Genomic DNA, 21,892 nt, shown 5'->3' with positions numbered 1-21,892 from the left:
TACAGAAATACTCCTGTTTGAATCTCACGTGTGCTGGTTTGACCAGGACAGAGTTAATGTTCTTCAGTAGCTAGCACCGGAGCAAAGAAAGATCGCATCAAATCTTAAAACTGCCTGAAAGAGTTTCTAAAACACTCAGTTCTTGCCTGAATCAGCAAAGAGAATCTTTCCAAAAGATTTCCTCTGTCTGTGTTAAGTACATACTTTACTGAAAGCAAAGCAAAATGGTCAGTAAAGTCTCACTGAGAAATTAAACTTCTCCAAAGAATTTAAATTTGTATCAAAAAATCTAAATTTATTATCGCTGATTAATAACTATACTACATCCCCCAACCCTGCTTCACTGACATGATTTCTTTTAGTCATTTACTAGAAGCAGCAGCAAAGTCTTATACCAAAGGTGATTTCCCAGCTGGCATCGGTTCCTCAATACCTAGGAACTCGAGTAAGCCTGAGGAGCTCCATTAACCTAATTTAGTCATCACTGATGAACTCCAATGTTTTAATATAAGTTTATTATTTATTTAATCTATTTTAAAATAATTTTAGAATAAACCTCAAACTCAGTCATGACAGCAATCATTATTTGCCTCACTCTTCAGTTTAAAATATTACTTGGTTAAAATATTATGGTTGCAACCATTATGCTAAACAGTCAGAATCACCGTCAGGCTTAAAAACTGCTGTCGCTCTTGTCATTTTGAAACATCATTTTTAAGAAAAAAAATTTTAAAAATAAAATCACTAAATTTACATGAGTTTATCCTAATTTTACCCGCAAAAAATGGTACTCCATGTTTTAATTTACTATTTTTAAAGAACACTCACTACGCAGAATAAAATAATTCCAGTTGGAAGAGACCTACAGTGATCATCTAGTCCAACCGCCTGACCCATTCAGGACTGACCAAAAGTTAAAGCATGCTATAAAGGGCTTTTTCCAAATGCCCCTTAACCACTGACAGGCTTGGGGCATCAACCATCTCTCTAGGAAGCCTGTGCCAGTGTTTGACCACCCTCTTGGTAAAGAAATGCTTCCTTATGTCTGGTTTAAACCTTCCCTGGTGCAGCTTTGAACCATTCACACATGTCCTATCACTGGATCCCAGAGGGAAGAGATCAGCACCTCGTCTCTACTTCCTTTCCTCAGGAAGGTGTGGAGAGCAGTAAGGCCACTCCACAGCCTCCATTCCACTACACTATAGAAGCCCAGAGTCCTTCGCCACTCCCCACAGGACATTCCTTCCAGCCTTTCACCAGTTTTGATGCTCTACACTGGACACATTCAAGTACTGTAATGTACTCACATGCTGCTTTTAACTACACTTTGTTGAACTTTCTCTCCAAGCTTCCCATTTCACTTGATCCTAGCCCAGACGAAAAACTAGTGAGTTGAGAAAAAAAAAAAAAATCAAATGCACAAATATACAATTAGGAATAATAGAATAGTCTACATTTTACAGTTGGAAAATAAATGGATGATAAGCAAGCAATAAAGTGCTCCCGCAGGAAATGAGGTGTCATAATAGTATGTATTAGGAGGGATATCACAGATAATGTATTTCTGCAACTCAGGACTTTTAATCCTATCTAGATGACTCTGCTTAAGCTGAGTACCGCACTTCAAAACAAAAATTAACAAACAAGATACAAACAAGTGTCTTCAGGAATACAACAAAATTGATAAAAGCTGTACTTTTTTAGTCGTGAATGAAGAAACACTGAAGGATTTTTTGACTGCTTGGTCTAGAGAAACACGTTATCAAAGGAGGATCTGCAACATTTTTCTGCCATTAAAGGCCTATTATAAAAATTACAATTTAATTGTTCTCTATGGCACCTGGAGGAAAAGAAGAATTGCATTCCATGTACAACTGAAGAGAAGCCTTTGGATGGCATTAGGAACATACTCTGACTGCAACAGTTAGGTGTTACAGCAAGGCAGCCTCATTTAAAAGTTTGGTAGGGTTAAGTTAAAAATTAGATCATGCCTAATATTTTTGCAGATTGGGATGGATGACTCTCTGTCATATCTATGTTTTGTGTGACCATTACAAAAACTAACAAAAAAATGGAGCGAAGGATTACCAAAGTCCTGGCTTTTATTCATTTCTGAAGTAACACGCAGAGCATAAAACACGTGCTGCATTTTCCCACTGTTAGAGAAGGAGAAATGTTAATATAAAATTACTCTGAAATCTGTACATATGATAAAATCCTCTGAAATAGTCTTGTTTTTCCAGGGTACCAAATCATAAATGTTGTTATAGCATGGAGAGTGGCTATCAGGGACACATTAGAGTTTGCTACAATAACCATTATTTGCATTTAAAAAAAAATAAAATTCTTCCTATGCTTATCTATTTATATAAGCAACTTAATGATGCCTTTGAAATGTGACCTGTGCAAGTGTTACCTTCATTTATTTTAATACAGCCGTTAGGATGGTCACATGCAACCCAAATTTGCCCACATTGAGAAAGATCTTCCTTTCCCTCAACAAAAGCATTAAACTCCCATTAATACTGACAGCAAACTTCAAGAAAGTTTTCTGCTAAGTTTTTCAAGATCACAGGGTGATAAATTGTAAATGTTCAGTACAAGACTGAACAGCCACATAACGCTCAGATTCTGAACCTTCAGACATAACACCCAGAGAAACGATCACGTGTAATTTAAGGGAAATTGCCTGAAAATAAAATCAGCTGTCAGCTTCATTAAAGATTACTGGCACAACCATCCAAATACACAATGGCATTCACTCATGTCAATAAACTGGGCACACAAAGAAACATGTCTCTCAAATACTTTTTCAGAGGATTTGTTATACCACTGAAATATCAGCTGCAGTAAAATGAAACGGCAGTAAAAGGATGACACTGAACCATAGAGGGCCTGAGGTTGGAAGGGGCCTAGTTCATCCCCATCTGCTCAAACCAAGGTCAACTAGAGCAGGTTGCTCAGGACCATGTCCAGTTGAGTTCTGAATCTCCAAGGATGGAGACTCTACCACCTCTTCAGGAAACGAGCCCCACTGTTTGATCACCCTAACACCAAACCTTTTATTTCCTTGTTTAAACAGCTCTTATGTTTCGATTAGTTTTAGCACCCTTTGGCCCTTGTTCTTGCACCATTGAGAAGTTTCAGACTCCATCTTCTTAGAGATGTCAGGATAATTAAGGAGATGTGATTTTACATGCACCATCATCTACACAGAAAGAGTTGGGTATATTTAGCTAGGAACTGATCTTTATCATGTTCATATATCTGCATCAGAAATACTCATGAGATACATATAAAGAACAATGCTAGGCTGTAGCAAGCAAACAGCATTCCCATTACAACAGATACACGAGTCAGTTAAGTAACCTATTCAGTTAACACATCACCTTCTTAGCAGAAATGCAATAAGAACCAATCAAGTATTGTCCTTGAACAACTTTTCTATACAGTGGCTTTATTGAAGACCTTTCTAAAGGTATTTGTAGAACTTGTGCCAACTACAAAGTAGTAGCACCAAGCCTTAGGTTTCCCTGTATGCATCTGAAAATCAGCACAGTCCTTGAAATCTATCCGCCCCAAAGTTCAAGCTACTTAATTTATTCTATTCACACTTCCCAGTTTTTGCCTTCCACGAACTCTAACTTCACCATTTCACCAAATTTCCAAGTATGACAACAAATTGTTTAATATTAAAGTTAATGGAAAACGCTACCAAGATCGAAGTGAAAACATACACCTCAGAATATCAAACTGCCTCCCATGCCTTCCCACTTGTGAATTATCTATCATCCATTATGTAAACTGACACATTCTACAGTGATGTTTCACATTTTATTGATACGAAATAGCACCAGAAAAGTCTGTTCTTCCTAGTGAAATTTACTGATATGGTACGATAACTTCTACTTCTTGCTTTGCCTCTGTAACACAATCCTAATACTTATGTGGCTTGTTTGTTTGAACTATAAAACAAAATATTTCCTTCAGGATTGTTTAAATACAGTAGTGACCTCCACACACAGAAATTGTGCAATGCATAAAATCTAACCTTGGGAATCCAACACAAAAAATACCCAAATGCAAGAATTCTAGCGGTCTATTTTCTTCTACTTGTAATTGCAGGAAGACACCACTGTTCATTTACAACTGGATCTCTTTTTCATGGTTCTCTTCACATCCATGACAGCTAGTAACACACACATTAATGAAAGTTTAGTAAGATGAATCAGCAGGTGTAACTGCAATATATAATAATTTGAGAGCCTATATTAATCTTTGTTTGGAAGTTAAACAGGGATGCAGTGTGTAGGCTTCTTATGTATTGTACATTTTCAAGAGAGCTGAATGGCTTACCTTCACCATCAGTAATGGCATTAAAAAAACAATCAAGAATTAACTTAAAACATGCTATCAAATATGTTAAAATCATGTTACAGCACACGAAGATATGGTGCTAGAACACTGTGCATGTCTGTGCAAACTCTTTTCTTCACAATGTGGTACATAATAGCTTGAGAAATTAATGACATCAAATTCAACCATAAGCAAGCAGAAAATTTTCTAGACTCACAATAATTAAGCTTAAAGTTGTATCTACTCAGCTTTAATCATATTTCTGAGATATATAAACATGGGTAAAAATACAGTGGGGTTACAAATTTTAACTCAGTAGCCAAACTAAATTTGTATCACAATGCTAGTATTTATATTACTTCACAAATGTCTCAAAGCTATCAACCTGCCCTGCTGAAAGAACTCCGAGATCTGTATTTGGCTAACACATGTTAAAATACCATTTGTATTCTAAGCATGGGCTTTGACCAGAGACACAAAAAGAGCTGTCTCCAGATGCCAACTGGGACAATCAAGAACCATTAGCAACCTGGGGATACTTCAATCACTGAAGGTATTGACAGGATAGTTGGATCCTAATTATTTCTGGAACTAGAATAACCTTTCTGTAGCTTAAAAAAAAATCAAAAAAGCTAGTACTTTTAAAAAAGAAAAAAAAAATCTAGACAGGATTAGGAAACTGCTGTTCTATTCCAAACCCATTCACATCATCTCTTCCTATTCCAGCCTCTCCTGAATATATATATGAAATACTCTCCCAAAGGATATTGCTAAGCATTTAGAAAAATAAGGCAAATGACCTTATGGAAAGCAGACCTGTAAGATGAGCCACAGATCAGGACAAATACCCACAGTTGAAGTTGTCTTCCTCCTCCCCCCCCGGAGAACTTGACAAAAAAGTAGTCTGGCTTCAAGGACAATAGGACCAAAAGGGAAAAATACCATTAATACCTATGACAGTTTGCAACATAAGACACATGCCCAGTTCCAAGCCACTGGGTGATTTACACTGATTTATGCTAGGAAGAGAACAGGGATTTCCTCCCAAAGTCCAGTGATCCTCAGATGTCTTATCTGTGGAACATCGCCCCTCCAAAGTAGCAATCAGAAGTGACAGATGGCTATTGTGGGATGCTTTGGACTAAAGATAACATCCCCATTAACAAGCATTTCTGGTTTTTTAAGTTCTGGTGGAAGCCATGAGAAGGTTGAATGAGCAAGACAGTTCACAAAGATGCTTGGAGAACAATGGACTACATAAGAGAAGCTAAAAGTGCCTTTCTCAGAAACAGTGCCAAAGTATTTTGATTCATGGAGTATAAAAGACAGAAAGATGAGCAGAGATTTGGATTGAGTCATATATACAAGTGAATACATGAAATGCAAGACCTTGTGAACAAAAACCAACTCTACGCATGACAAAAAGCACAGAACTTTTTTTCTTACTTGTGAAGAATAATGCATTTTTCTAACTCTCACAAACAAACTGATTGAGGTGCTTATTTCTCTAACCGTTGCTCTTGATGTTGGTACTGCATTCATCCCTCAGCCTCATTTTTTTTCATCTCTGCAGAAAAAAAAAAAAAATAAAGTTGTTTTCTGCTCTCATCCCAGATCAAAAAAAAATCTACTTGCAGCTTTCTGTTTCTGAGTATATAGTGCCATCTATATTCTCAGGATGTTTTCACAGTCTGCCTGAAAACAATTACTTTGCCTGTCCTAAAAGCTCAGCACATTTAAATGCATTCTTTATTACCCAGATCCTAGATTTTCTAAAGTGACAACTGATTAGGACTGTTTTGCTTTATAGGATGCTAATTTGAGAATCCTTCAATAGGCTTGAGTGTCAAAAAGCATTAAGCAGCCTCCTTCTTGAAATTAAGACTAAGACACTTCAGGACAGACACAAACTAAAACATTTTACATTTTTAACCAACAGCTGTGTGTTTTCTTCACATAAACCCTCTAAGTTCTCACCTTTAAAAAAATACAGGAATGACTTGAAGGTTGAAATTAAGCTCTGTAGAGCTTATTCCTGTGCTGTACCTAATAGGAACAGAGCTGTGAGGGTCAACGTTGCTTCAGGAATTTGAATGGAAAATTAATTTATCTATGGAAGGACCTGTCTCCCTTTGAACCTGCAATAGGTACTCCCTTCTGAGTTCAAGTTTGAAAATAAGGAGTTTCATGCATCAGGGAAGGTTGTTGGAGGCCCAAAAAACCCACCCCTGCGCTCACAGAAAGAAAGCAGCTCTGGAGACCACAAACCTACAAGCGATCTCAGAAGAAACATAGCTGAATCTATGAAACACACAAAATGAGAAAAGCAGTTTATCACCTTTCTTACAAACACAGAGTTCCCACAGCATTTGTGTATTTGTGCAGTCTTCCATTAAAGCTCTGTGTCCTGGCAAAGATCAGTGACAGGCACAGACCACAAAAGGAATGCCAAGACTTTACTGAGTCCTAAAACCAGCAGTATGCTGAGTCAACCCAGAAGACTCTTCACCACTGCAACTGAATCACGCTCTATGCAAGACAGATGTAAGGATAGATGACACGTGGCACAAGGAGCCTTTTCCACATGCAACAGCAGCCACCATGATGAAATAAAAACAGCAGCTTTAAGTACAGCAAAGTAAATGACTTTTCCTTCTGCCTCAGACGGATATACCCAGGCACACTAGGACAGATAGGCTGTACTCCTTGAATAGATGTACTAACAAATACTCTTTACATTGGAAAGACTTTTGCCATCTGACTGCAGAATTCTTTGACAGCGGTGAGAAACTTCCTCCTTTAAGGTACTTCAGCTTCTACTTTAACAACTGGCTGAATATTTTGTGAGTGATACAGGTCAATGCCTTAATAATATACTTGACAAAGAGCAGTACAATCTCAGCAAATGCACAAGAACATAATTATAGACGTGCCACAAGCAGTAACCGCAAAAATATGAATCAAATTCAAACCAAGTATTAATCTTGTTTGCAATTCTTTTTTCAATTTTCCAAATCACCAGATTAAAGTACCACAGAAAGAAATTAGTGATGAGAGAAAGCTTATTAGACTATATTGTACATCTCCTTAGCAATATAAAATTGCTCTCTACAGCAAATATCTTAATGCTCTGTTCTGAATGACCAAAGGAAAAGAGATGCTACTGATCTACTGCAAAAGAAAAAAATGTCTATTGAAAAATTATTAAAAGCTGCGTCCTTATAGTCCAGCTAAATTTCCTTTGCTCAATCCTATTTTTGACATCTCCTCAGACCTTCTACAATCTTTAGGTCCTGCCCTATGAATTACATTTACCTTAAGCAAATAGCTTTCATATTACTGTCTTACTGGATGAAATAATTGAATAATTAAGCACAGATATTTTGGTGTTTGTTTTACTTTTTAGGCACAGATGAACTTATAATACTCCTAAAGTACAAATGGAAATTTTCTGATTATGTTAACATTTAAAGAGCCAAATTATGAATTTGGCAACTATGAGAAATATCATTTCCTAAGTTTGCTTCTGACATTTTAGTGGTCATGTCACACTGGTATCTGTCACATAAAGGGTACAAGTCTGATGTGTGGCTGAGGTAGGCCCTCCTGTTGAGCCATGAGGTTCAGAAGGAACCCTTGCTTTCTAACCTCTTTATCAAAGAGGAGTCCAGGTGTAGCTACATCCAGGCTTAGTCACAGACTCGGTCAATGGTTTGTGTCTAAAGGATTATATCCATAACCACACATCAATGTTGGCCTGTCAGAGCCCCTGAAGAACTTTCACTGAGACAGTATTCTAAAACTGAAACTAACAGACAGTTTATTAATGACAGCTATGGAGAGTTTGGGTTTGCCATTGATAAATGCGCTTACCGCACAGAACTAATATATGGCTGCGATGAGAATTATCAGCATGCAAAATACCATACCAAGTATTTACACCATAAAGGGAAAAGCGCAATTGCTTACCAAGAAGGCGTCTCTGTCATGGGCAGAGGAGAAGGAGCACAGCCCGTCAACTGCCTCTTCAGTGTCTTCAATTTCTTTCCCCCACCTCTCCGGGGGTACATTCCTCAATAACCTTTATAACCCAGTGTGATGGTTTGGCCCTGGCTAGAGGCCAAATGCCCACCAAAGCCACTTGCTCACTCCCCTTTTCAGCCTAAAAGGGGAGAAAATATATATCAGGAGGCTTAGGACTCGAGATAAGGACAGAGGGATCACTCTCCAATTAGTGCAATGGGTAAAACAGACTCAGCACAGAATAAAAGAAAGAAAAGTGGTTTATTACTACTACAACTACACACCCAGTGAACCAGAGTCAGGTAATGAGAAGAGTAGCCAGGTCTTAAAGCACCTTCCCCCGCCACACTTCTCCCTTCCTAGCAGACTTAAACCTCATCACAATTTTATGCCCTTTTTCCCCCTACAACATGGCGAAGGGAGGGGCAGAGAATGAGGAGTGGGGTTCTGGTGGTTACTCATGAGCTGCTTTCCTTCCCCAGAACTCAACACTTCTACTTCCCCCCACCCCTCCTTCTTTCTAACTTGACTTTAATCATAAATTCACTCCCTTCTTCTCCCCCCATCACGGCACGGGGAGGAGCAGAGAATGGGGGTTTTCAGTCCGTTCCTCCTAAGTTGTCTTCCATCTTAGCCGGGAGGGCATTCCACACACACACTGCGGCACCATGGGGGCCCACCCACACAAGACATTCCTCCACAAACTTCTCCTGCGTGAGTCCTTTCTACTGGTGAGTCATCTCATCACAGGCCTCTCAGCAGGTCTTCCTTCCATGGGTGCTGACCTTTGGCCCCAGACTCCCCCAGCCTGGTCCTCCACAAAGTCCCAAGTCCCCCGGCAAACCTGCTGAGACCTGGATCAATCTCTTCACAGGCCGTAGATGTCTCTACTCCCTGTCCTTATCCACGGGCTGTGAGAGGACACCCGCTCCACCGTGGTCTTCTCCACAGGCTGCAGGGGAAACTCTCTTTCTGGCACCTGAAGGGCCTCATTCTTTCCCCCACTTCCTCCTTCGGGCCTGACCTTGGTGTCCGCGCAGCTTGTTATATCTCACTCCCTTCTCCGGTGGCAAAATGCATCTACCTGCAGTTTTTTTTCTCCGATATGTGATTCCCAGAGGTGCTGTGACCATCTTCAATAGGCTCGGCCCTGTTTAGCAGCAACTCTGACCTTGAATAGACTGATGTTTACAGTCTAGAGCTCACTGAGAGCTTCTAGCTGCTGCTTGCAGAAGCCATCTCAGCAACACAGCTATGCAAAACTGCAACACCCAGTCTTAGCTGTTCCCTCTCAGGGGGTGACATTTAATGATTTGGGTGGAGAGCTAAGTATTATAATCACTTACGTTTAGCACTTGAACCCATTATATTATGGGGTGTCAACTTTAATATTAATTTCACAGTTAACGAAACAAAAGGTCTCACTCTGGGCACTGTGGCCTTCAAAATTCTGTGTAGAACAATCCCTCTATGTATTCTGCAATCTCACCCAAAGCAGGGCTGTCCTGTTGCCATAAGGCTCCCTCCTTCGGCAGCTTCTCACACCAGCCTTACAGACCTCCATCCACAACATCTCTTTAAGAGACAAACAGCGGTGGTTTTAACCTCTTAGGTGCAATTCCCACAGTATCTCAGAATCATCTTGAGATTTTTCTCACCAACACACTAGCTGCATTCAGTCAAGCCCACAGAATGTTATCTCATTTTGCTTCACGCTATTAATTATTCTTTTCATTAAAACTCACTTTTTAAGTTTGCATAATATCAAGATCAGACTAAGAGGCATGCAGTTATTCAAATCTCGTGGTCTCTTTCCTAGATGTAAAAAGGTTACTAATATGTATCAACTGGACTGCATTTTCATAGCTTGAAGTTTTTAGGTTTTTTTTTAAAGTAGCTTTTAATTCAACAATTAAAATACAGATCACATTACAAACACAAAGTAAGGTTAGCATATTTTTATAATGGCCATATAAATCATCTGCATAATCAAGTTATATTTTTATAATTAGCATATAATTACCTTTTTACATAAATTTCCACCGGTTGCAAACCATTTACTGAAATAGTAGTTGAATTTTAATGATCACCAAATAAAACACCCAGATTTTATTACTCATCCCATGCTTCCCCTATAGAAGTTTGGCTGACGGAATAGATGTTATTTCCTCAAAGAAGAAATATTTTCCCCATGAGCACTGTCTTTAAGATGTGGCAATATCATTAACCTGCTTTCAAAAAGAACCATCAGCCCATGACTATCCTTATGTTTTTTCCCTTCTGCATTTTCAAACTGAAGGTTATCTGAAATGAATCTTTGGCAATGATCTTATTAATAAAAGTCTCCATCAGCAATCACCTGATGACTGTGAAGCAGTTTAACCTCAACCTTCCGGAGGGGTGTGGTCTAACTCCTTGCAAAGATTTTTGTCTCCCAAATGGATGTTCAAATGAAAGATAGTAACAGAATTTTATATTGATTGTGTCTTTCATCTGTCCTTCATTAAAAAAGCTTGTCCTTAGTCTTAATTATAAACAACACTTGAAAGACTCTTTTTCCCTTCTTGTTTCTTTGAGTGGAATGACGTGGTGTTGAAGCTAAGAATACACTGGCCAGCAAAAAACAAAAATACAGCACAATGAAAGGTTTCATTTAATGAAAAACCCCCCAAACCCCATAACAAAACACCCAAATTTCAACTTACAGAAATATCAGTAATACAGATGAGTCACCTAAATCTTACAGTCAAATAAACAAACTAAAGAAGAGAAATACCAGTTCTTAAAGCACCATTGCAAAATTCACCTCGTAGTGCAACGAACAAGACTTACAGTTATCTTTTTTAACTAAGATTATTTCATTCTTCCTATTTGGCATGCAGTTACAATAAGAGAAGCACCCCAAAATTAAGAGAGAGGTCTGTGAACTCTGTAGAACTGAGGATCTACATTACGGTCTCAGTTTCTTTGAACAGCTTAATTCTACCAGAAATACTCATCCTAGCACCTCAACAAGTCTATCCTCAGTCTAGCCCACTTTTCCCATGTTCTGAGTATTCTGGAGTACAAAGTATCTCCTGTTGCATCACACAACTTTGTCATTTTATCTACGTGGAGCTTGGCACCCTTGTCCTGATCTCTACTTCATGTATCTTCTACCACACTATAACCGACATCATTCTGATAAACCCAACCTCTGGGCAGTGTTATGCCAGGTAACAGATAAAGGAAAGAAGAAAAAAAAAGCTATAAAGGAAAGAGAAAAAAATAAAATCTATTAGAAAAAAAGGGAACTCTCTTTTTGTCTTTAAACACGCAAACACCATTCTTTATAACCAAGACATGAATTGATATCACTGAATCCTCTTGCAACATACTCTCCCATAACCCGGGAAAGCACCAAAAATAATATATTGTGAGAAACGAATATCCTGAAAAGTCATAACCTAATTTGACTAGAACTAGTTATATAACTTCTGTCGTAGTGACAATCTCTCATCAGAGCACTCAGCTGGAAAAAACTCCATAACTAACACTGACCTACAACTCTCATCAGCAATCTACCAAGATAATCACTCTGACAATCTGGTACCAGCGTTGTTATATTCAGGGGCTTTACTAAAGCATCAGCTCTAAGAGTTACATGATTTCCGAGGTACTCAGTTTTTCCTTTTTAAGCGAAGTCTTCAGATTTCAAGATTCATAGATAATAAAAACAGCAAGGACTGCTGTGATCATTTAAAATTCCTGCATATCACTCTAGGATTTCCCTAAATTTATTCAAACTTGAATCAGATTTTTCAAAGTGAAAATTTCTTACAGTAGAGATTCCATCTCTGCATGATGTTAGAAACAGGCTTACATATACCAAGTCCACCTATCCAATTCAGAAATAATAAAAATAAAAGGAATATATTATTTTTTAACTAGAGGGTTTTTTTAAAGGTATTTATGTAATTTTGTTTTTGGCAGTAGAGATGTTAGGGAGATTTTATTTATAATTTCTTATCATTACTAATGTTTGGAGTTGAGAACGTTACGCCAGTAAAGATTGTAAGCCACATCACATAAAAATACACCTTAAACATAGGTTGGCCCTGTGTATCAGTTCTTCTCACTAGGGTATAGCTAAGATGACACAGAAGAGATAAAGACTTCCTGAAGTTATATTGTCATATGGACACCTTTCTGTTTTTATCAATTCTCACACTGGCTGCTCTGGTATTAACAAGGTTCTTTCTTACTAGCAAAATTATTGCCAGACAATTGACAGAAAAAGGAAGAAATTTCAGACTCACCAATTTTCTCATTCAAATCTAGTAGGTTATACTAACAAAGCAGTACTTTCCACACTTACTTACAGTGTACAGATATTTATAGCAATAAATGAGAAGTTGATTGACAAATTTTCACTAAGTATTTGTCAAGACTTTTGCAAATAAGTCTGAGTAGCTTACTTTGCAGTTTTCAAAAAAGAACATGTGTTAAAGAAAACAAAAACTTGCAAGCAATGGCACGTTATTAAATAAGAATTTTTTTTTTTCTTCCAAATATTAAATCTTTGCATGACTTCTACATTCGATTAACTCATAATTCAAAATTTTCATTGACAGCCGGCAAGAGTGAGATTCAGGAAGAGTTTCTCACAGAATTTTTTAGGGGTTGGAAGGGTCCTCCAGAGATCGAGTCCAACCTCTCTGCCAAAGCAGGTTGCCTAGGACAGGTCGCACAGGTTTCCTTCCTCTTGATGCATAACATGATTGCTGGATTTATTATGCACTTAATTCATTTCTAGTTACTGAAAAACAGCTGAGATTTGAGTTGAGACATGGAACATGCAGACGGGTGCTTCTAGACATCATAAAAAAGTCTTTAATGTGTAAAGACAGTGAAGTGTCTACCTGTTTATGGTACTTCCACACCCTAAGTAACCAGTAATTAGATTATTTATTTCAATTTAACTATGGTCAGGAAGATAGACAGAAATAGTTGAGGCTTTTTGGGTTTGTCTATAAACTTTGGGGTTTATCACTCTCATAGGTCTGCATCAGAGTTCTACCTAACAATACCCAAGCTGTTACAATTACCTAGATTGCTGAACATATCCATGATAACTTCTGATCTCTTCCTATGGCTTCCAATCTCTTCTTTATTCTGAAGTACTTTGTGTAATGCTAGAAGTGTTCTTTGAGTTACAATTAATGGAGCTTTTTAGCTAAATGCATAATACGTGGATGTCTGTGATGGCAGCAGATAAGAATATATGACAGGAGTTTTGTCCTCCCCCTGTCCAGTCTTATCATGAAAAAGACTTACTAATACAGGCCAGAATACTGCTATAATGAGGGCCCTATTATTTTCAATGGTTAGCAAATTGAAACTTTTGTTCTAGTTTGCAATTAGTGTGAACAAAATTTTGGTATGAACAACCCTCTTCTGCATAATTCATCATAAAAGTAGAACCATAGCAGGCTTTCCTTACACCATGGTTTTCATCATAGGATCTTAAAATCTTTTAACGTACAAGTAAACCCTTACTGCAGTCAGTTATTTTACCAGATATTCAAAGAAAACTAAGAACTCCAGATCTTTACCTCTGTGTTCCGTGCATCCTCCCCAACAGACTAAATGCAGTTAAAATTAATACTGTATAGTTACATGGAAATGCTGTCAAAACAGAAAGCAACACTAGTTTTGCCAGATTCCAACAACGCTGGGTTTTCACCTTGTGTAAGTAAGTTCAAGCAAAAAAATAAGTCACCGATTTCTGATAATGTTGACCTCTCAGACTGAGAGTTCTAATCACAAGAAACTGACAAAGCAATGTACATATTATCTGTCTGTTTTCTAACTACTCAAACTTGAAAAAAAGGCTACTCATCACGCTAGACTTCACTATCCCAGCTCCTCCAACTTTATGCTCTTTCAAAATGTACATTCACTTCTTTGCTATGTAGCCTTCTGAAAAAAATTGAAGATAAGGTGATCGGGAAACTCACATGTTTCTCCATGGGAGAAAACAGGATGGAATTCTTCACAATCATTGTCGTCTTCTACTATCCAGAAACTTGAAAAGCTCCTGCTTCACTTAAAGCAACTTCAAATAATTTAATTAAGCCATTAGAGAGTACTAATTTCAATTAACTAGGACTTTAATTAATATTTAACAAAGCCCACAGAATTGATGACTGGACCAGGTCTTATGTTACTGTTAAGATTTTTTGGGTTTTATCCCATGACAGTATTAGAGAATAAGCAGCTCTGTTGTCCTAGCTGCTTAGTTGTAAGACATTTGCAAAAGTCATGCTCTTCAAGGGTATAATCTAAGGGAACATAATCTAAATCAAAAGTCAGGTTTAGGCTGAGGGAACAACTTAATACACAAACCAAGCAACTATGCAATAACTGCAAAAGTCATGTAAATATCAAGAGTTATTGACCTTGGCTTTCATTCTCGCTTTTGTTATTTCATTACAAGGCAATATGAGAATTACAGCTTCTTAAAGACACACTTAACTTCTGACGTTGTTTTCGTGATGCTATTCTGCACTTCCTCCCCATGATTAAAAAATTTAATCTTCCGACCGAGATCAATATGGATTAACAAGGACCTCATGCTGTAACCTAGTAGATAAGTTTATGGATCAGTGGAACTACGTCAAGTTTGCTGAAGAGCAAAGCAGAGGAAGAGAAGAGTAATGCCTGTAACTTGCTCCGTAACGTTCTCTTATACGACGTATCTTTTTCAGATCTCAAATTGCGCTAAGAAATCAAAGAAAAGCTTACAAGAGGTATGCATACAAATGCTGCTTGTTATCAGCGTGCACATACAACTTGCCCCCACACATCTCCATACACACTCCTTCCTAACCAAAAGGAAAGAATAAGAAAATTCTCAAGTCAGGAGAACCTGTAATTAATGCTTAGTGCAACATATCATAGATAGCCTTAAAGCCTACAGAACAATCAGCTATCATCCATTTAATCTTAATGATTTAATAATGAAAGATGTGCACTTCAACAAAAATTCCAACCACATGAATATAATTTATGGTGTTTTAAAAAATCTCAACACACGACGTACTTTTGGGACAAGAATTCATTTTTTATATACAGAAAATTCCTATTAAAAATAGAAAATATGTAACAAAAATCTGTCGGCCTACACACATGAGAACCAGCTATCAAATTCTCATGCAATTCTGCTGTAAATTCTAGAGGTACCATATGCATATAATAGGCGTGGTCCCAGGATACTCTAGTACATATTCAGGAAAAGACAAATGCTTGTTTCTGAGAACCTTGCTTCAGTTAGAATTACAAGGATGGTTGATCTTAAATCACTGCCTTGGGGTTCTTTGGGGTTTTATCCCCCCCCCTCCTGAATTTGATGGAAAAATACATGCAGCAAGTCCTTTTTATGCACATGAATGCGAGATACATGCATGAGGCATTTTATATGCCATTGTCTACTTTCCTCCCGAAAATAACAGGACCCACTACTGGCCAATACTTTTAAGTAAAACTCAACTATTACTTTTTGCTTTAAAAATAATGTAAATATAAAAGTTTTAACAGTAGGAAGCCTGTGAATATCGATATTTTGATTTTAAAATACTACAAGTTCTACAGTAAGGTAACTTTTGTTATCACATTTTATTGTTCTATCAACATTTTAGGTATTCTTAAAATACTTAAAATGATAAAAAAATGAAAAATTGAACAAAAGTTATTTTATTTGCTGTACTGTCAAAATTATTTCACAAGTTTGGGTATTCAGATACACAATTCTAAAAATCAGGCGCATTTAAGATGTCTTTTGATATCACCCTTATAGAAGTTTGGTACATACCACACATCTGATGGGTAACAACCAAAATATGTATGTCTTCACGAAATTTAGAGGAACACCCTAAATCAATTGTTAAAATACCATTATTAATGAGTTTTGTTTCTCCTGTAGAGTATTCCTTTAGACTGGAGAAGCTTGTTAGCAACATAATTCTCACAGAAAGCACTTACTTTGGTCATGTTTGCTGGTCAAAGAGGCTGGTTAGAGTGGCAAGATGACAAAGCAGACCAGTATGCTATTATTTCTATTTACTAAGGGCACAAGAACAGGCTTCTATTGTATCAAAAGGTAATTTTGTTACAAAACAATATCTGCTCCAGGTTGGTAATGTAAACTCCTGACTTTACAACAGAACTACACAGTTCCTTTTGTCCACTGTATTTACAGCCTGATTTTATTCCCATGAAATAAATAAATTCTAGTATGTTTTCACCCCAAAGCTCTTCCTTTCCCTTTAATTGGATTCAAGATGTTCTCTTTTTTCTTGTAATATTCTACTTAATGCAGTAACTATGAATTGGGGCAAAAATCTTCTTCCCAAAGCATGGACTCATTTAAAAGGCAGAATTTTGCCTTGTTCGCCGCAACATAATAAAATGCTTTCAAGGTTGGGAACAGCCTGACATACAAATTATATCCAGCACTGAATATCACAGAGAATATTTTAAAAATCCTGTGCTACAAAAAGTTTATTTTTTTCTTATTAGATTTTTCTAGCAGAGACTTAAATAAAATAGCATCTGTGCATTTTTTCCAAATCAATACATGAGAAAAGAGTACACTGCATGAAATAGATACAAAAAATGAAATGCTCAAATTAACTCTTGATATCTTTATATTTATTTTTAAATTATTTTAAGTTTAAAATTGTTCTCCCTTGAGTCTTCTACTTCCTTCCATTTACAATACAGGGAATTTTCTACTTGCTAATGCAGAAGGCTGCTGAAGCATATCAAAGCTATGAAATCATCTCCACCTATGAAGCGTATGATACCTTTAATAGGCTCACCTATTCTAGAAAAATTCATATCTGGAATGCACCAAAGTTAGAGTATTGAACCATCCTAAAGACAGGGAGGCCTCTGTTCCTTCCTCAAGGTTATTTTTGACTGGAGAAGGGAAGGGGCAAAGAAGAAAAAAACAGGGATAGGTGCATATCCCAAACTGTATATTGAATGCTTACTCAGCACAAGCCAATGATACTGCACAATGAAGGATCGGGGTGGGGAGGAAAAGGACATTGGGGTACCTCACAACATTTCTTCTCACAAGTCTGTGACAGGAGCGGCACTTCCTAGAGAGTACAAATCTGCTTATAAAAGTGAAGACTCCTGCTACTACTCCGTAAACACAGCAAAGCCACTTAACTTCTTCCTAGAAGTGTCAGCACAAGCTTAAGGATGCCTGAAAACCTGACTTCCTTATTCAGGTGCTGGTATAAAAGCAAAGCTATGTAGAATTGTCCCAGAATGAATATGAAAGGTAAATAAAACAGAGTAAGACTGTGGACAGAACAAGTACCCAGAAGAAATGGATGAATTCTGATACTTTTTCAGAGGAGAGCTAGTGTTACCTTTTGTTTTCTTTAAACTACACGATTTCATGGTTTCAAAGAAACTTTGGCTCTTTGTGTTCTCAAAATATACTTCCTGGCAGACAGAGGATCCACCTGTGGGAGAGAACATGTGGAACAACATGCTCACCATACTCTGTTTACATTGCTTCTAAACATACAACTTCATGAATTTATGCCAGCTTAAATTAAGACTTCATATATACACACACACACCTATGTATATATGTATCTATAGATACATGCACAGACTTCACTTATGCTGGCTACACATATATATATCTTCATATGTACATACATTTTGGTGGGCAAGAAAACCATTTCCTGCCTACTCAGTCTCAATAGTACTCAGAACAATGACACTACAAAGTAGTACATGAGAAAGTGCACTGCAATCATCAAATCTCTCGCTCAAACACATATCACAGACATCAAATCACCGTTGTATACATACTTAAGTCTGGTGTCTCCTCTCTTTTGATGATCTTGGTCTTACAGAGTTGAAACAAAAAGAAATTCCTAAGCTTCTGAGATATAGAGCATGTTATCTCTAGAAGCTTCTTTAATATATCAAAGAATCAGAGTGTTGGGAGTTGGAAGGGACCTCAGAAGACCATCTAGTCCAATCCCTCTGCCAGAGCTGGATCACTTAGACTAAATTGCACAGGAACATGTCCAGGCGGGGTTTGAATGTCTCTAGAGGACGAGACTCCACAACCTCTCTGGGCAGTCTGTCCCAGTGCTTCATCACCCTCACAGTGGAAAAGGTCCTCTTTACATTGGAACTTCCACTGCCCCAGCTTGCACCTGTTGCTCCTTGTCCTATTGCTGGCCATCACTGAGAAGAGCCTGGCTCCATCCTACTGACTCTTGCCCTTTACATATTTAGAAACATTACCCATCCTCAGTCTCCTTTTCTCCAAGCTAAACAGGCCCAGCTCTTCTCCTCATAAGGAAGGTGTTCAACTCCATCATCTCTGTGGCCCTACGTTGGACTCCTCCAAGGTGTTCTACACCGCTCTTAAACTGGGGGGCCCAGAACTGGACCCAATATTTCAGGTGTGATCTCACCAGGGCAGAGCAGACGAAAAGAAACAAAACATCAAAAAAAAAAAAATTAAGAAAGCTTTTCCCAAATTAAGTTTACTTAGATGAGGAGGTTTGAAGTAAACACCTTCGATCTTGAAGCAGGGGTTTCGGCGAGGGGGTGGGGAGTGGAATAGAACTGGTTATTACTTGCAACAGTTTTCTTGAGCTGCTTGATGCAGATTCACTTAAGTAAAAATGAATCCTCCTGATATGCCTTTCAGCATTCTGAGCTTTAATGATGCCTAGCACAGCAGTGTAATTAACAGTACAAGTGATATATAACAATTCTGTGCTTTCCAGTGGCAGAAACAGAAGGCTAATGCCAGATTGCTTGTTAAAGGTACACCCGGTTGCAAACTACACCAGATGAGACAATCCCCCAGTAGCCACGTAATGAGGTGAAGGCATCTGTAAGATTATTTCAGAACTCTGAATGTGAAGATTTAAAGTCTATGGTGATGCTGCAGATGTTATTATTGTCATCCCTGCAGCCGTTGTCACTGGAAATAGATCAGCCCTCCAATCAGACTGGACTGCAAATGGCTCAAACCTTGTTTTTCCTTAAATGCCCTAGTACATTGCCATTCCTAAGTTAAAGTAGTTCAGGCTAAGTTAACAGAAGATAAAACATTCCCCTGCATATGCTTTTCCTTCCGAGAATTGTACCCCCGTGCTTTAAGAGAACACTAAGTGATCATTCAGTAACGGAAGAAAAAAAAAGATACAACACAAAGTGAGAATAATTCCGCTCAATAAATGAGAAACGCCACCATTTAAGACATGATTAAAGAAGAAATACAGGTTCTGGGGAGAAAAAAGAGAAGTCAGAAAATTTAACAGATGCACTGAAAAGACTATGAAGTATGAACATGATCATATTTTGGAGATCAAACGGCACAGTATTTAAATGAAGTTATCAGAACATTACTTCCACACTTTGACTGAAGAAGCAACAAAGATAAAATATCAACCATGTAGAGACATTTTGTGAAAGCCTTCAGAAATGTTTTTAGACCTGGAGAAACATTCCAGGAATGAGAATTTTTTGGTTGTTGTTGCTATTTTTACTTTCTGGTAACATCAGAACACCAATGTGCTGGGCAACGTGAGAGAAGAATCTAATTCTCATTTAAAAAATAATGGCACTTCACATCATTCTGTCATGGTAAAATAATTTATACCCACTTTCAACCTGTTAATACTGGCACTCACTGAGCGTAAGTGGGAGTCACAGGTATAAAAACTTTACCCAAGCTGGTATGAAAATTCTACATGAATGTGCAGAAAGCCAAACGCTATCTGACAAGGAAATTAATTTCCTGGATTAGAATTCTGTAGGCTTATTTTCATCTCACAGTGTTGAGGAAGTTTTCAGCTAAATGAAGTGTTGAAGTTTTTAATATTGTAATGAATCTTAAGCAACAAATCTCTTTTTTTTTTTTTTTTTTTTTTTTTTTTTGTAAGGAAGCCACTAGGCTCTTTCCTGCTTTTAGTGCTGTAAAAAAAGCAAAAAAATATTGAATTGAATTGCATTTACCTGGTCGAATAAGAAAGTTAAATTTTATAGTGTGTCTGAATTCATGCTGTGGTAAGTCAGATAGACATGGACAGAACGATATTATTAGTGTTTAGATTCATATAAATCTAATTCATACACATCTAAACTGACAACTCAGAGCTAGATTGGTACATTTTTGTTAAGAAACTCTATCAGTTATTCTTTGCAATGATAATACTTAGTTATGAGCAGTATTATCATAATAGCTCTTAAATTCAGCCTCTTTTTAAAGCTGAGTATATCTTTCACAATAAACGGTCAATTTCATCCCATTTCAGGTAACGAACTGTCCATGACCTAGTAATTATTGTCTCTCCTCAATTAAGGTAACACCCATAAGGAACTTGTTCCTCTAAAACATCGAAACAAGTATTTGCACCTACAGCTGGGTTTCTAAAAAGCTTGCATTTGTATTGAATGAAATGGCTTCCGAGCCACACTGGGAAATACTTGAAACCTTCGGGATAGTCATTAAGAGTATCTGAAACATCCGTTCAGCTTGGACATATGGATGGTATGTTTTCATTCAAAGCTTAGAACAAATTCATAAGTAAAAAAAGACATTACCAGTGGTCCATCTCACTGCTAAGTCATACATTATGTAACTCTTGCACACATAATACGTGAAAAAGTGAGAGACAGGCAGATAAAAATATGCAATATGAGTAATTTCAAAAACATTCAACCCTTGTTTTTATTTTTTAAGGAGCAAAAATATAGAAACTGCTCTTAAATTCTACATGCTATTCAGAAATGTGTCTGCCTAAAGGTTTTTCTCATTTACTGACTGGTTTATAGACAAAAAAAAAAGTATTCATTTCAACAAAATATGATTCTTTCTAATGTGCTGCTTTTGCCTGGAGTAGAGTTAATTTCCATCACAGTAGCCAGTATGGGTTTTGTGCCGGAAACAGTGCTGATGACACCAGGATGTTTTTCATTTCCATCACTTGGGTTTGATTTCTCTCTCTGTTATTGGGTTGGTTTTTTTTTTTTTTATTACCTTTTAAAATTATTATTACTGATGTTGTTGTCATTTTATTTCAATTATTAAACTATTCTTACCTCAGACCACAAGTGATATCAATCACTTTCACCCTTCCAATTCTCTCCCTGCCTTTGCATCCTGCTGGGGTGGAAGTTAGCGAGTGGTTGTGTGGTGTTTAGATGCTGGCTAGGGTTAAACCATGGCAAGCAATTACAATGAAAATCTAGTTTTCTAATTAAAGATGTTAGAGTTTATTGAATCCTTCATTTCCCTTTCATAGCATATTTTCAAAAACAACATAAAGGCATATGACTCTCAACCTTGTTTTTTGGTGGTTTTTTTTTTTTACTCTGAAGAAAAAATATACCAACCCAAGCAAAACAAACAAACAAAAAAACATTTTTTGAGATGAGAAGATCCTTTTCTAAAAAAATCCTTTTTTCTAGAACATTT

The sequence above is a fragment of the Gallinula chloropus genome (assembly GCF_964237585.1).
Source record: "Gallinula chloropus genome assembly, chromosome: 4".
NCBI lineage: Eukaryota > Metazoa > Chordata > Aves > Gruiformes > Rallidae > Gallinula > Gallinula chloropus.
Note: the sequence above shows the minus strand (reverse complement) of the source record.